Source organism: Bombina bombina, chromosome 5, assembly GCF_027579735.1.
Source record: "Bombina bombina isolate aBomBom1 chromosome 5, aBomBom1.pri, whole genome shotgun sequence".
Taxonomy (NCBI): Eukaryota; Metazoa; Chordata; class Amphibia; order Anura; family Bombinatoridae; genus Bombina; species Bombina bombina.
The window spans coordinates 197,597,599-197,612,535 of NC_069503.1; the positions used below are offsets into that span (position 1 = coordinate 197,597,599).

The window sequence follows — 14,937 nt, forward strand, 5'->3', positions numbered from 1 at the left end:
AAGGTGCACTACCAACAGTTAAAATAAATGCTTTCTTGTTGCTTTGTAAATATCCTATTCTTGTCCTTGAAGCAGGCTGAAAAAAGGGTCATGTTATTGCTTTAGCACATATTTTGAACCACAGCAGAACTGTTAAAATTATTTGTGTGTGGCACAGATTGTATTAAATATATATTATGTTTAAATATTTTTATTGAGTTTTTTATAACATAAATATAACAAATTATGAACTGTTACATGAGGTAAATACATCAAGGCCCCTTTTAGGTGGGGGTAGTTGGCATCATACGATCGTATTAATACCTTTCATTATGGCATACAAACAAACAAAAAAAAAGAAGGGGGGGGAAAGAGGGGAAGATGGGAAGGGGAAAACAGAAGAGGAAGGGATGGGACATGGAAGGAAATTGCCCTGAGTTTTCGAAAAGATTAAAACTGAATAACATATGGGCAGGGTTAGCCATATATCTATACATCAAAGAGATGAAAAAAGAAAAAAAAATTCAAAACTAGGGAAAAAAACAAATTTTGTACTCCCATCACAGTTATATATATCATTATCAAATATCTTACGTTACGAAAGAAAGAAGCATTTAAAAATTGCTTTGTAGAGGCTACTTATTTTTTCTCGAGCCAACATATTGCTACTATTGTATATATATTTTCTTCTGATCCAACCCCCAAATCAAGCGTCTGTACTGTATTGTGTTTAAATGGTAGTGGCGTTATTCAGGACCCAATAGAACCAAACCCTCTCAAATGACTCTCTAGTATTCATGATCCATGAAGCTGACTCATACATTCTAAACATATTGTTAATTTTATTCCTCACCTCCATCCATGTTGGTACCCCAGTTTTCCAGTGGTATGCTATTGCTATTCTTGTAGTCGTGCATAAGATTCTGATGAAGGCATTCATTTCTTTATTATATGGTTTGAAACCTGTGTGTAATAAGGCCTGAGAAATATCAAGCTCTATCTCTTCCTCTAGGATAGAGCTAAGTAAAGGGGAGAGGGAATGCCATATCTGTTTTACCCCATCACAGTCCCACCACATGTGTTTAAAGGTGCCTATGTTCCCACATCCCCTGTAGCATAAGTTGGATGCCGCCTGTGACATATGAGAGGTAATATTTGGTGTGAGGTACCAGCGAAATGCAATTTTGAGAGTATTTTCACGTAGGTCTGCACTGATCAACCCTCTTCCCATGGAGCTAAATATATTCTCCCATGTATGTTTATCATATATGACATTAATGTCTTCTTCCCACCTTTGCATCAAAGTTGTTTTAGGGGCATTGGGGTCTCTCTATAGCGCTATATACAGAATAGAGATTGTATGTTTAGGCCTGGATGTTAGTGAGTATATGTTTTCCAGTGTTGTGGGGGGAGAGGCTCCCTCATTGCCCATATATTTAAGGATGGAGGAGGACAACTGTAAGTATTGAAACCACCTTATCTTCATTGGGGTCAGTTTATCTTGAATCTGAGTGTAGGTCATAAGTGTGTTATTGAGTAAGGTGTCCGCTACTCTATACAGCCCTTTATTGGCCCATTTATCTATAGTGGTATAAAGTTCTTGAGGCATAATTTTCCTAAGTGGGATCATCACTGATCTTGAAGGTAGTATGTTGTGGTGATTTGTTATCCATTTTTTAACTTGTTTGGTGGATGTATGGATTGGTGATCTATATATAGGTGTATTACTTGTTTGGTCATTCCATAACATGTCGTCTGCATTTGGTAGTCCCTCTCTCCCCGCCTCTAACTTGGGCCAGATAATGTCCCCCTGTCTCCTCCCCATTAGTATTGTTTGTGATATTCTGGCTGCCTTGTAATAGTCAATTAGGTTTGGGACACCTACCCCTCCCAGAGTTTTGTGTTGTGTCAGAACCACTGAAGGGATTCTTGCTTTTTTGCTACCCCTAACATAGGCTATTAGCTCCTTTTGTAGTGTGGATAGTTCTAAAATCGGGATTGGTAAAGGTAGTGTGCGGAATAGATAAAGTAATCATGGGAAAACATTCATTTTGACTGTGGAAAGTCGGCCGTACCAAGAAAAAGTATGTCTCCTCCAACTCTGGAGGTCCTTTCTTATAGTTTTAAATAACGGAGTATAATTGTACTTATACAGTTGGTTGTATTGAGCTGTTATCTGGATCCCCAGGTACCTAAGAGAGTGTTTCACCCATTTAAACTCAAAGTTAAGCTCTATGGTTTTCTTTGTATGGGGGGGTAAAGCTATTGGTAATGCCTCGCATTTCTCAAGATTGATTTTATATCCCGATATCTGTGAGAAGCTATCGAGGAGGTTGTATAAATTCGGGAGAGACAACAGGGGTTTTGTAACGATGACCAAAATGTCATCTGCAAAGAGGGTGAGTTTGTATTCTTTATTAGCTATAGTGGCGCCGGCGATATCCGGGGTTAGTCTTATTCTAGCTGCTAGGGGCTCTATGCATAGCGCAAATATCAGGGGGGGGGGGACAGAGGGCATCCCTGTCTTGTCCCATTCCTTATGGGAAAAGATTTAGATCTATATCCTGCCGATACAACCTGCACAGTGGGGCTAGAATAAATTGCCTGAATTGATTTAATAAAGGGACCATCAAACCCCATGTGCAGCAGTACCATCATCATGTATCCCCAATCTATCCTATCAAACGCCTTCTCCGCGTCCAAAGATAGGAGCAGAGAAGGCGTTTCCTCCCTTCCCAGGTGATCTATAATATTTATCATTCTTCTTATGTTGTCCGTGGCCTCCCTATTTGCTACAAATCCCACCTGGTCTGGCTGGACAAGTGAGGGCAATATAATTTTTAAGCGATTGGCCAATATCTTGGTGAATATCTTCAGATCCTGAATTATGAGCGATATAGGGTGATAACTGGCGCAGAGTTTGGTATTTTTCCCTGTTTTAGGAATGACCACAATTGTAGCCCCCAGTAATTCCTTTGGTATTTCCCGGCCCTCTAAGAAATGATTACAGAATTTTGTGAGATGCGCTAATAATGTTGTACGAAATAGCTTATAATAATCCCCGGGAAACCGTCCGGCCGCGCTGCCTTTCCCACTTTCAATTCTTTTATAACCTGTATAACCTCTATTGGAGATACGGGGGCATTTAGGATAGTTTTGTCCTCATCTGAGATAACCGGAAGATGTGCATCAGTTAAAAAGTTATGTGTGTCTTTTGTAATAGATGGTGAGTGTTTAGTTTTGTGACCATCATAGAGTTGGCCATAGTACCTTGCGAATTCATCTACTATCTCCAGAGGAGATGCTGTCATATCTCCATTGGCTAGCTGTAGGGAGGGAATAGCCATGGCTCTATTTCTCTCCTGTAGTTTGTGCACCAAATATCTGTCTGGTTTATTGGCAAATATGAAATATTGTACTTTCAGTTTATGTAGTGTTTTAGTGGCATTTGTTGTCAGTAAGTTAGCAAATGTGGTTCTTTTTGCCTGTAAGGTTCTTAAGGTATTCTCATTATGTGTAAGTCTGTGTGACTTCTCTAAAGTGGCTATCTCTTGGTGGAGTGTAGATATCCGTTTTTGACACTGTCTGGCATGTGCCGCCTTCCCTTGCATTAGTATTCCCCTAAGATATGCTTTGTGGGCCACCCATGTATATAAAGGGTTGGAGGTGGTATCTATATTTATGTCCCAGTACTCTTTGAGATATTTCAGGACCTGGTCCTGTGCTAGGGGCTGCTGAAAATATTGCGGGTCATAAGACCACGACTTTTCCCGCTTATGATCTTGTATCCCATCTAAAGATAGCGTCAATATGGAGTGGTCAGACCAAACGCAGGGGTGAATTTCAGAAGATAGTAAGATCGGGTGAAAGATTTGGCTGGTATAGATATAATCAATTCTTGTATAAGATTTATGCGCAGCGGAATAATAGGTGGTGTCATTTGTAGTTCCATATAAGGCCTGCCAGGTATCTATAAGAGTGTGGGACGCCAAGTGTTCCTGAATGTGCTTTATATCCCGATTATGTTGCTGTTTTTTTTTTTTTTTTTTTCGTTTTTTTTGAGAGCGCGCACGCAGTCCCCCACTACCACAAATTGTGCAGTCAAGTTTCCCGCATGTGGGGAAATCGCAGAGGTCAGCGGGCCCGGAGTGCAATGAACCAGCCTCGCCCTGGGAGAGCCACCTTAGTGATCATGGCTAAGACTCCCCTGCCAGGTAAGTATTATGTTGCTGTTTTTTATGTGATAAAGTCTCTCGACTGGGTGTCTGGATCGGAGATAAGTTAATGTTAAAATCTCCAGCTACTATAATCCTATTTTGGGACCACTGAGTTAGAAGATGCGATATATGGGCAAAGAATTCTGTCTGTTTCGTATTAGGTGCGTATATATTGCAGAGTACTATGTCTGTGTTATCAATTTAACCTTTAACTATTAAATATCTGTCATCCTCATCTGTGGTTATGGATTCAAGTTCAAAGTTAAGGGCCGAGTGAATCAAAATGGAGACTCCTCTTTTTTTGGTAGAGGCTGTGGCATGGTAATGTTGTTGAAAGTGTCTGGACCAATATTTAGGAACCTGATTGTTAAGAAAGTGGGTCTCCTGTAAGAAAAGAATATTGGCTTTGATATTTATATATTGGTTCATTGCCACTTGTCTCTTTACATCAGTATTCAGGCCTCTCACATTGTGAGAAATTAATTTAATTTTAGGGGCCATCTAAGTGGGTATAGGACGTATCATAAATATATTGGAACATAGTTTGAGAAGGTGTGTGCATCTGGAATTTCTCTGACCGGGGTAAGCCTCTATCCATTCTATGACTGTTTCATCTGGGCGTGTGACAGTATGTGGCTCTAAAAGGAGAGTGTAGTAAGTAGTGTGAGTACAATAACAAATTAGTAAATTAACCATAGAAAAAAAACATAATAATTCCCTCACATGAGGGCAAGGTAATAAGATAAATAAACTTAACATTTTAAATTTAAGTAACTGTGCAAGTGCTATAACTATGCAATAGAGAACAAGAACAACAGGCGTGAGCCCTGTCTCTTCTACAGGCATATGGTAACTGCAGTTCATCTTTCTCCCAACTTCCTGCTTTACCCCATTAACTGCAGACATCTTCCTATATAACCTGATGGTCTATACAGGGAGTCCCATAGCATACCTATTAAGCTTACAAAACTTCCATAGTTGGTAGCACAGCTACCACCTACTCATTAGAGAGTCACATAAAAGGGTACTTCATGTGAGATAGCTATGTTCCTCCTACTTTTGTAGACTTGTGGCTTTCATTTATTTTTTCTTCCAGAGATAAAAAAAAGATTTCCCAGAAGGAAGCTGTGTTTCACTTATTCTTAGAACGTTTTTTACTGACTGTTTTCCATCTAGGAATGGTGTTTGATTTCAGAGATGCCTGGGGTTCCAGTTGTAGGGCCGAGACCGGCAGATCAGGCATTTTTGGTGTTTCTAGCCCCAGTCGTTGGCATAAGTCGGGGATGTCTGCAGCTTCCTTGATAGTCAAAGTTAAGTTGTCCTTCAAAATATAAAGAGTGAAAGGGAACCCCCATTTGTATTGAATCTGTTGTTTTCTCAATAGCTGAGTTAAGGGGCGAAAAGAGTTCCGCCTTTGGAGAGTCCTAAAGGATAGGTCTTGATAGAATTGAACAACTGACCCCTGGAATTTGAACGTAGGAGCATTTCTAGCTGCCGATAGTATTAGCTCCTTGTCTTGGAAGAGCAGCATCTTCACTATTACATCTCGCGGCGGAGCCTCCCCCTTAGGTTTAGCCCTCAGAGCTCTGTGAGCTCTTTCTATAGTAAAATCAATGTTTCCCTTATTTCCAGTTATGCTTCTGAAGCGTTGTTGTAGATAGGTAGGTAGGTCTTTACCATCCACTGTCTCCGGGATACCTTTTAGCCTTAGATTGCTTCTTCTACTCCTGTTCTCCAGATCTTCAATCTTGTCTTGCATCTCTATGAACAGTTGGTGATGTGAGGCAATGGTTTGTGAAAGTCCATTCATATCCTCCGTAATTGCTTCTGGATGTTCTTTGATTGTATCCATTCTGCCTCCTAGTTCTGCTATATCAGACCTGATCTCTGTTAGACTAGCTGTAACTGCCGTGTGCATGGAATCAATTTTAGTCCATAATTTATCAAAGCTAGCTGAGATATCTTGTTTTGAAACTAAGGATTGCAGGTCTGCTTTAGTTACTTAGGTCTGATCTGTGTTTGATACTGCAGATTCTGAATCTGAGTCCATTTCTTCTGGGTTCTCAGCGTCTGGTTGGTCTATCTGTTTCATTGTATTGGAAGGCTTGAAGTATGTGTTCAAAGATGTAGGCTTGTTTCTTTTGTCTAAGGAGGATTTCCTGGCAGACATTTCGGGAGACCTGTGAAACCCCCCAGGTTCTCACTATGAAATAACGTCCTGGATCAAGGAGCATGTGTCAATAGGGTTATAATCTGTTTGGTGAAGAAAAGGAAACTCGTGAGGTTCTTAAAAGTTGGAGGGGGAGGCTCTCACCGCGCTATCTCTGACTAGAAATGCATAAGGATTGTCATGGTGGTTTTGGTATAATATTGCTGTACTCTGTCCCGCTTTGGATGCTATTTTCCGGGATACAGGTCCCCAGATACCTCCATATGACTCATGTTAACAGGCTAGCAGGGTATCAGTCCACACTTGCACAGCATAAGGTCAGCGGCTAAAAGTTTGGCATATTTTTAGACTGCAGTCCCACTGTTCTTGTCAGAATTCACCCTACTACTGGCCTATCTCTACTCCCCAGGGGCAATGTCCTCACAGGACGATCACGGAAAAAGGGCCTTACGATATGACCCACCACCACAAAGGATGGCAGGAAAAGGGAGGGGAGAGAGTAGTACCGTGTTGGTATTAGGTTATAGCTGCTCAGATGAGGCTTCTAGGGCTTTGGCTGCTCAGCGTTAAATTCAATGTGTAGAGTCAAATTGGAGGCCAACAAATCCTGTGTCACACCAAACTTTGCTTTAATAGCTGCAAGTTATTTGGACAAGGAGAGAAAAACAGCCGTATAGGCTCTCAATTTTCTGTAGCTTATTTGTAAACCACCTAAGTGAATAAAGGCTGTGTGGTTTAGAAAAGATTACTGTCCTATATCAAAGGCTGCAAGGCAAGATGGCCTCCTTTCCCGCCACTGGCAGTCCTGCTAAAGTATAGTGTTAATCCTCCAATTGGCCTTATAAACCCAAGAGGGTGATAATTCAGCAGCAAAGTGTCCCAAAGGATATAGCCAGCTAACTGGATGTGTGCAGCTAATTTCCTTCTGTTACATTTTGGGAGATAGGCCCCGGAGTGTTTAAAACTTGTTTCTGTCAATAGATACGTTCAATCTCACCATTAGTTGTCTCCTGGGGTCTCCCTTTATAGCACTCCTGTAATCGGATGGGTCACTCGCTTCTTTGTTCCTCTTTTAAGGGCCAGAGGTTCCGGAGTAGGCCGCAGCCGCGGCCTTTCCTAGAAATCTGCTGGTTCTCGTTTGTGGGTATATCGGAAATTGGCAGGTATCCACTCCAAAGTTGTACCGGATAGTCCCTGTTAGTATATCTATCACCTAGTGGGCTTTTTACGGTGATATTCCTCAAATAAAGGTGTAAAACTAGTGTTGTTTGTCACTTTCTGTGCAGAGTGCTGCTTCTCCCTTTGCTGGCAAACTCCACCTCCCCTATTAAATATATATTAAAGGGACAATGTGCTGTAAAATTAGTTTCCCCGTAATGGACCAGATTATGAGTGGATAGCAAACATTTGTGTATTTGCGATAAGGGGTTTATCACAGCGGTTTGCACTTGTCGGGCTTACCGCTCATATTACGAGTTCAAAGTAAATGCATTCGATTGAGCTCATTGCGATTTACGCTAGAATGATTACTGCGGGGAGTATCATTTTTTTCTACACACACACAGATATATATATATATATATATATATATATATATACATACAGGGGTCAAGTCGGGTGGAAATGCATGGGAATAAAGTTCCTGCACTATTTTTGCAGGAGGAACTAAGTTCCCTCTGCACAGAAAACAGAAATGCTTCCGTAAACACTGCGGCTTGCGGGAGGAGCTGGAGGACAGTCTGGTTAGAGCAGCGGTTCCCAACCTTTTTTCTCTCCCATACCCCTTGATTAGGCTTTTCATTTATGAGTACCCCCTCTCTTCGTTACCCACACCCATCCCTCAAAATAAAGGAAGCGCTTTTTTTATAGGGGAGGTAAGCTATATCTGAAAGGCATACGACTGTACGTGTATCAACAGGATTAAAGCTCAGATCTCATTCTCAGAAGGAGCCCTGCTGTGTGGCTGGCGCCCCTGGCAGCTGCCTGGTTGCCCCTAAACACGGCCCTGGGGGGGGGGAGTCAAAGCGTAATGATCAGAAAAATAAATATTTTAATTTGTGAGATCAGATCGATATAAACCACCCAGCCACTATGGACGTTTTTAGTTGGAAGTGAAGCAATCTGACTCAAGCAAGCACTAGCATTAGTAGTTTACTTACCAGAACTGACTATAACTTATTTGGCGATGCAGACCCACCTCGCCTGTGTGACTCGCAACCTCCACAGCTCTACCACACGTGTCTACGCAGCTATGCTGCTGCAGTGCTGTTTTTAACTGCGCACTCGCAGTCAACATTTTGTGCACGGGGTGGGTGAAGCAGGAGGCTAAGCTGTCTGGTGACAGGGTGATCATTAATATGTGGACCGGAGTCATCCACACCCGGTCCACATATTTCAGGTGCAGGGGCTCCCATCTGCCTATATGCCAGGCCAGGACTTCACTTGTCACTTTCCGGCTGAACGCTCCTTCCTTCCACAGTTCCACGATGGTTATTAGTTGATGACCCATTGAGAGTGCCCCCCCGACCCGCCCCCGGATCTTCCGCCATTACCAACAATATTTTTGAGTACCCCCAACTGGTCTGGTTGGGAACCGCTGGGTTAGAGGGATAGTTAGATCCTCTAGTAATGGGCAGTAACACTAAATGCAAGCCTGTCAGTGGTCCTGCTGTGTGATCACCCCGCAATGTGTGTAACACATGGTGCTTACATTTCTGTGTGGCTTGCTCTGGGGTTATTTAGCTCCCCTCAGCAGAAATAGCACTATTGCACCTTAAGTTGGTGAGAGACTGTGACAGAGGAGGATTCTCAGGCCCAACGGCAACCATTCAACTCTTCATTGGATTTAATTTGCTTTCATTAGTCGAAGTGTATAGATTATATACATACCAATACAGTGTTTCTGTGTGTGTATAAAACAATATTAATTGTGAGGAGGGGTGGAAGTCTTGGTGAGTTACCACCCTTTATTTTGTAGGACATATATGTATATATACACAGTATCCCACAAAAGCGAGTACACCCCTCACATTTTTGTAAAAATTTTATTATATCTTTTTATGTGACAACACTGAAGAAATGACACTTTGCTACAATGTAAAGTAGTGAGTGCACAGCCTGTATAACAGTGTAAATTTGCTGTCCCCTCAAAATAACTCAACACAGAGCTATTAATGTCTAAACCATTGGCAACAAAAGTGAGTACACCCCTAAGTGGAAATGTCCAAATTGGGCCCAAAGTGTTAATATTTTGTGTGGCCACCATTATTTTCCAGCACTGCCTTAACCCTCTTGGGCATGGAATTCACCAGAGCTTCACAGGTTGCCACTGGAGTCCTCTTCCACTCCTCCATGACGACATCACAGAGCTGGTGGATGTTAGAGACCTTGCGCTCCCCCATCTTCCATTTGAGGATGCCCCACAGATGCTCAATAGGGTTTAGGTCTGGAGACATGCTTGGCCAGTCCATCACCTTTACCCTCAGCTTCTTTATCAAGGCAGTGGTCATCTTGGAGGTGTGTTTTGGGTCTTTATCATGTTGTAAAACTGCCCTGCCGCCCAGTCCCCGAAGGGAGGAGATCATGTTCTGCTTCAGTATTTAACAGTACATGTTGGCATTCATGGTTCCCTCAATGAACTGTAGCTCCCCAGTTCCGGCAGCACTCATGCAGGCCCAGACCATGACACTCCCACCACCATGCTTGACTGTAGGCAAGACACACTTGTCTTTGTACTCTTCACCTGGATGCCGCCACACACACTTGACACCATCTGAACCAAATAAGTTTATCTTGGTCTCATCGGACCACAGGACATGGTTCCAGTAATCCATGTCCTTAGTCTGCTTGTCTTCAGCAAACTGTTTGCAGGCTTTCTTGTGCATCATCTTTAGAAGAGGTTTCCTTCTTGGATGACAGCCATGCAGACCAATTTGATGCAGTGTGGTACGCATTGTCTGAGCACTGACAGGCTGACCCCACACCCCTTCAACCACTGCAGCAATGCTGGCAGCACTCATACGTCTATTTCCCAAAGACAACCTCTGGATATGACGCTGAGCACAAACACTCAACTTCTTTTTTCGATCATGGTGAGGCCTGTTCTGAATGGAACCTGTCCTGTGAAACCGCTGTATGGTCTTGCCCACTGTGCTGCAGCTCCATTTCAGGGTCTTGGCAATCTACTTAGAGCGCAACATTTCTTTTTTTCAGATCCTCAGAGAGTTCTTTGCCATGAGGTGCCATGTTGAACTTCCATTGACCAGTATGAGAGTGTGTGAGAGCGATAACACCAAATTTAACACATCTGCTCCCCATTCACACCTGAGACCTTCTAACACTAACAAGTCACATGACACCGGGGATGGAAAATAGCTAATTGGGCCCAATTTGGATATTTCCACTTAGGGGTGTAATCACTTTTGTTGCCAATGGTTTAGACATTAATGGCTGTGTGTTGAGTTATTTTGAGGGGACAGCAAATGTACACTGCTATACAGGTTGTACACTCACTACTTTACATTGTAGCAAAGTGTCATTTCTTCAGTGTTGTCACACGAAAAGATATAATAAAATATTTACAAAAATGTTAGGGGTGTACTCACCTTTGTGGGATACTGTGTATATATATATATATATATATATATATATATACTTATGTATATAAGTAGTTGTGTAAGTCTGCACTCACATTTCTCATATACAGCTACCAGAATCCATATATCTGTATTCACTTAGTAGACAGTAAATTTGCACTCACTGAATTTTCAAAGGCAAACAGTAGTTTATTTTAGTGTGACGTTTCGGGACATACAGTATGTCCTTTCCTCCGACAATTGTTTGTCTGAGAAAGGGACATATGTCCCGAAACCTCGCACTTGAATAAAACAAGAATAAAAAAGGAGAAATGCAAGAGTTAGTTACAGAATTCCATTTCCTTCTTTTAAATTGTAAACACACACACACACAAATAAACCTACAGTATCTGCTAAATACATTTATTACAGTACTAGGCGATAAGCCTGCCCAGAGGGCAATCTATGCTTAAAAACTACAACCCCCCAAGCTAAAGTTACAAAAAAAATAAACAAAGGTATCCAAAATAAAAAAATATACCTAAACTAATACCCCTATAAAAATAAAAAATCCCCCGCAAAATAAAAACACCCCCTAATCTAATACTAAACTACCAATAGCCCTTAAAAGGGCCTTTTTTAGGGCATTGCCCTAATTTAAAAAGCTCTTTTACCTCTGAAAAATACTAAATCCCCCCCTAACAGTAAAAAACCCCCACCCACCAAACCCCCCAAAATTAAAAAAACTAACACTAAAAAAAACTAAAGGGGCATTTGTATGGGCATTGTCCTTAAAAGGGCATTTAGCTCTTTTACTGCCCTTAAAAGGGGCAATCAGCTTTTTTTCAATTGCCCAAATCCCTAATCTTAAAAAAAAACCAAAAAAAAAAAACCTAACACTAAGCCCCAAATAGGTACTCATGGTTCCTGAAGTACGGCAGAGAAGGTCTTCTTCCAGACGAATCCATCATCTTCTATCTTTATCTGGAGTGAAGGCGGTGCAGAGCGGAGGTGCAGATCTGTGTTCTTGATGCCTGGATCCTCAGCAGCATCCTCAAAGGCCATGGCCCTTGGCGGTGGTCCTCGTCGGCGCTGGTCCTCGGCGGTGGCGGTCCTTGGCAGCATGGAAGCTCCATGTCATCCGTCATAGACTGAAAATTCAATGCAAGGTACCACAATCAAATTGGGGTACCTTGTATTCCTATTGGCTGAAATTTTGAAATCAGCCAATAGGGTTAGAGCTACTGAAATCCTATTGGCTGTTCAAATCAGCCAATAAGATTTAATTAGCTCTCATCCTATTAGCTGATTTTAAAATATCAGCCAATAGGAATACAAGATACCCCAATAAATATGGGGTACCTTGCATTCAATCTTCAGTGTGGGCAGACGATCGTATGAAGAGGAGCCTCCATTCCGCTGAGGATCACCACATCTGGGAAGACCACTGTTTTTTTTAAGATTAGGGATTTGGGCAATTGAAAAAGATCTGAATGCCCTTTTAAGGGCAGTAAAAGAGCTGAATGCCCTTTTAAGGGCAATGCCCATACAAATGCCCATTTAGGGGTAATCGGTAGTTTGTTTTTTAGTGTTAGATCTTTTTTTTTTGTTTTTTTTTTTACTGTTAGGGGGGACTTGGTTTATTTTTAATGTAAAAGAGCTGATTTCTTTAGGGCAATGCCCTACAAAAAGCCCTTTTAAGGGCAATTGGTAGTTTATTCTTAGATTAGGGGGTGTTTTTATTTTGGGGGGCTTTTTTATTTTCATAGGGATTAGGTTTAATTTTTTTATTTTGGATAATGTGGTTTATTATTTTGTGTAATGTTAGACCTTTTTTATTTTCTGTAATATTAGATTAGTTTAAACTTAGTTTTCTTTATTTTTAAAGTAATGTTAGGTTTTTTATTTTAATTGTAATTTAGGATTATTTAATTTTTTTATTTGGGTTTATTTATGGGGTGTTAGGTTAGGGGGCTTAGTGATTAGTTATTTCCGTTGTGGGGTTTGGTCGTTTAGGGGTTAATAGATTTATTATGTTAATTGCGATGTGGATTAATGGCATTTTAGGGGTTAGTAGATTTATTAGGTTAATTAGCGATGTGGGTTAATGGCAGTTTAGGGGTTAATAGATGTATTAGGTAGTTTGCGATGTTGGGGTTGGCAGATTTAGGGGTTAATAGTTTTATTAGGTATTTGGTTGTTTTGTTTTTTCTTAATACTTATTGTGAGCGGTTAGGTCTTTTTCATAATACTTATTGCGGGCGGTTATTATTATTTTTTTAATACTTATTGCAAGCGGTTAGTTTTTTTTAATGCTTATATGATTATATATCATTTTTATTTTGTCAATGGAAGAGGTTGATAGATGCTCGTGAGGTTGCCGAGATGGGTTGTTGTACAACCAAGATCATGTTCAAAATTCATTAGGCATCACAATTTTTTCACAGTTTCATTAGTGAAAGTTCCTGCCATTAACATCTATAGTTGCATGAGATACCCACTACACAATATCACCCACATCAAACACAAACTACTAACAAATCTGAAATACAATAATTAAAATTGTAAAATATTTGTATGTCTGTTTTGTTATAGTAAGTAGTCTTGCTGGAAAGAGCGAGAGGTGTCTTTAGGAGCTGGCCGTGAGCGTTCTGGGTCAAGGACCCAAACGATCATGTCTTGCTAGTTCTTTGAACCTTCTTTTTCTATAATTGTATCCTATTTTATTTGGATTTGTTCAGTGGTGTCTCCAGGATATTCTTATGGGTTGGGTACTTGCTGGAGGCCCACCAGTGTTTTGGGAGTGGGGCCACATCAGGGTGCAGGGTCGGCCAGTCCATGGGTGGTAGTCAAGCATGTCATGAGCGGGGACAATGCTTTCTGTGGGAGGGTTCAGACTAAGCTTTGGAGAATATTGAAAAAGGGGTAGTGGATAAATGAGGCAAATCGCAGTTAAGGGCACATAAGGGAGCAAGTTATTCTGCTGGGGTCCAGTACTCCCCCTGGTGCCTATTCAATGCCACTGCATATGTAAGAGTGGACTACTTTATAGTGGCAGTTTTTTGTTTTAATTACTTTTCACAGTGGAACTTGTTCAAAGCGCCAAGAGGTGAACATTTATGCTGTTCCATTTAATATAATGAAGAGTAAATTGTAACTTGTGAATAAGAGAATGACACATAGTTATGAATTTTGCCATTTTTGAATTATAATGTTGCAGCAAGTTTTTTTTCATGAGATTTTACCAACGGTTTTTTATTAAATTTAGGCCAATATCATATTTTAAATTTTAGCTTTCTTGTAATATAATATTAAAGCCATGCAGGATCAAACATACAATAATTAAATATTACATTTATAAATTTAAAAAAAAAAGTAAAATGTGCCTGACAGACCTCTTTAAATAATCTTATACTAAAGGAAATCTTAGCATGAAAAAACAGGATGATTAGATCTCGATTCAATACTTATTAACCACCTGGACATACTACATTCCTTATGTATTTTGACCCTTTTTTCTGTAATTTACCTCTGACAATTGTGGCAAACAAATATAGGCAGAAAGTGTTCACACTTGGTAGGTATGTTAATTTATTGCTAGGAATGATTGTTTAATTACACTGTGATTTATATTTTATGGCTCAAAGGCAAAGTAAACTCTCAACACTGCACACAGCAGTTCTCCACGCAAATCCTTTAGTAAAAGATGCACACCAGAGACGGGCACCATGATAGAAAGTATATTTAATGAATGGATATATAATCTACAATGCATATCTCATCCACAAATTGTGTCTGTCTGTCTTCTTGGTCGCTTATACCATGTAATTTAAGTGTAATTTAAAGCCTAAAAAAATAATGTGGACTATGGATACATACATCAGACGAAACCTTGCCAAAACTGTAAAATACTCTAGTGCATATATCTTTAAGTAAATAAATAATCCACTCTATAAGATCTAAAATAAAATAAATATGTACACAAACAAAATCTATC

The 14,937-nt window shown here is 40.5% G+C and overlaps 1 protein-coding gene and 1 non-coding gene across 2 annotated transcripts in view; both read right to left on the reverse strand.

The window, feature by feature from the left end:
• Window positions 1–14,937, reverse strand: part of PTPRN2 (protein tyrosine phosphatase receptor type N2) — a 1,723,588-nt gene that overhangs the window by 371,169 nt on the left and 1,337,482 nt on the right. The window lies entirely within an intron of this gene.
• Window positions 4,037–4,201, reverse strand: LOC128661834 (U1 spliceosomal RNA). Its single transcript, XR_008402632.1, has one exon. It is a non-coding gene; the product is annotated as a U1 spliceosomal RNA (small nuclear RNA).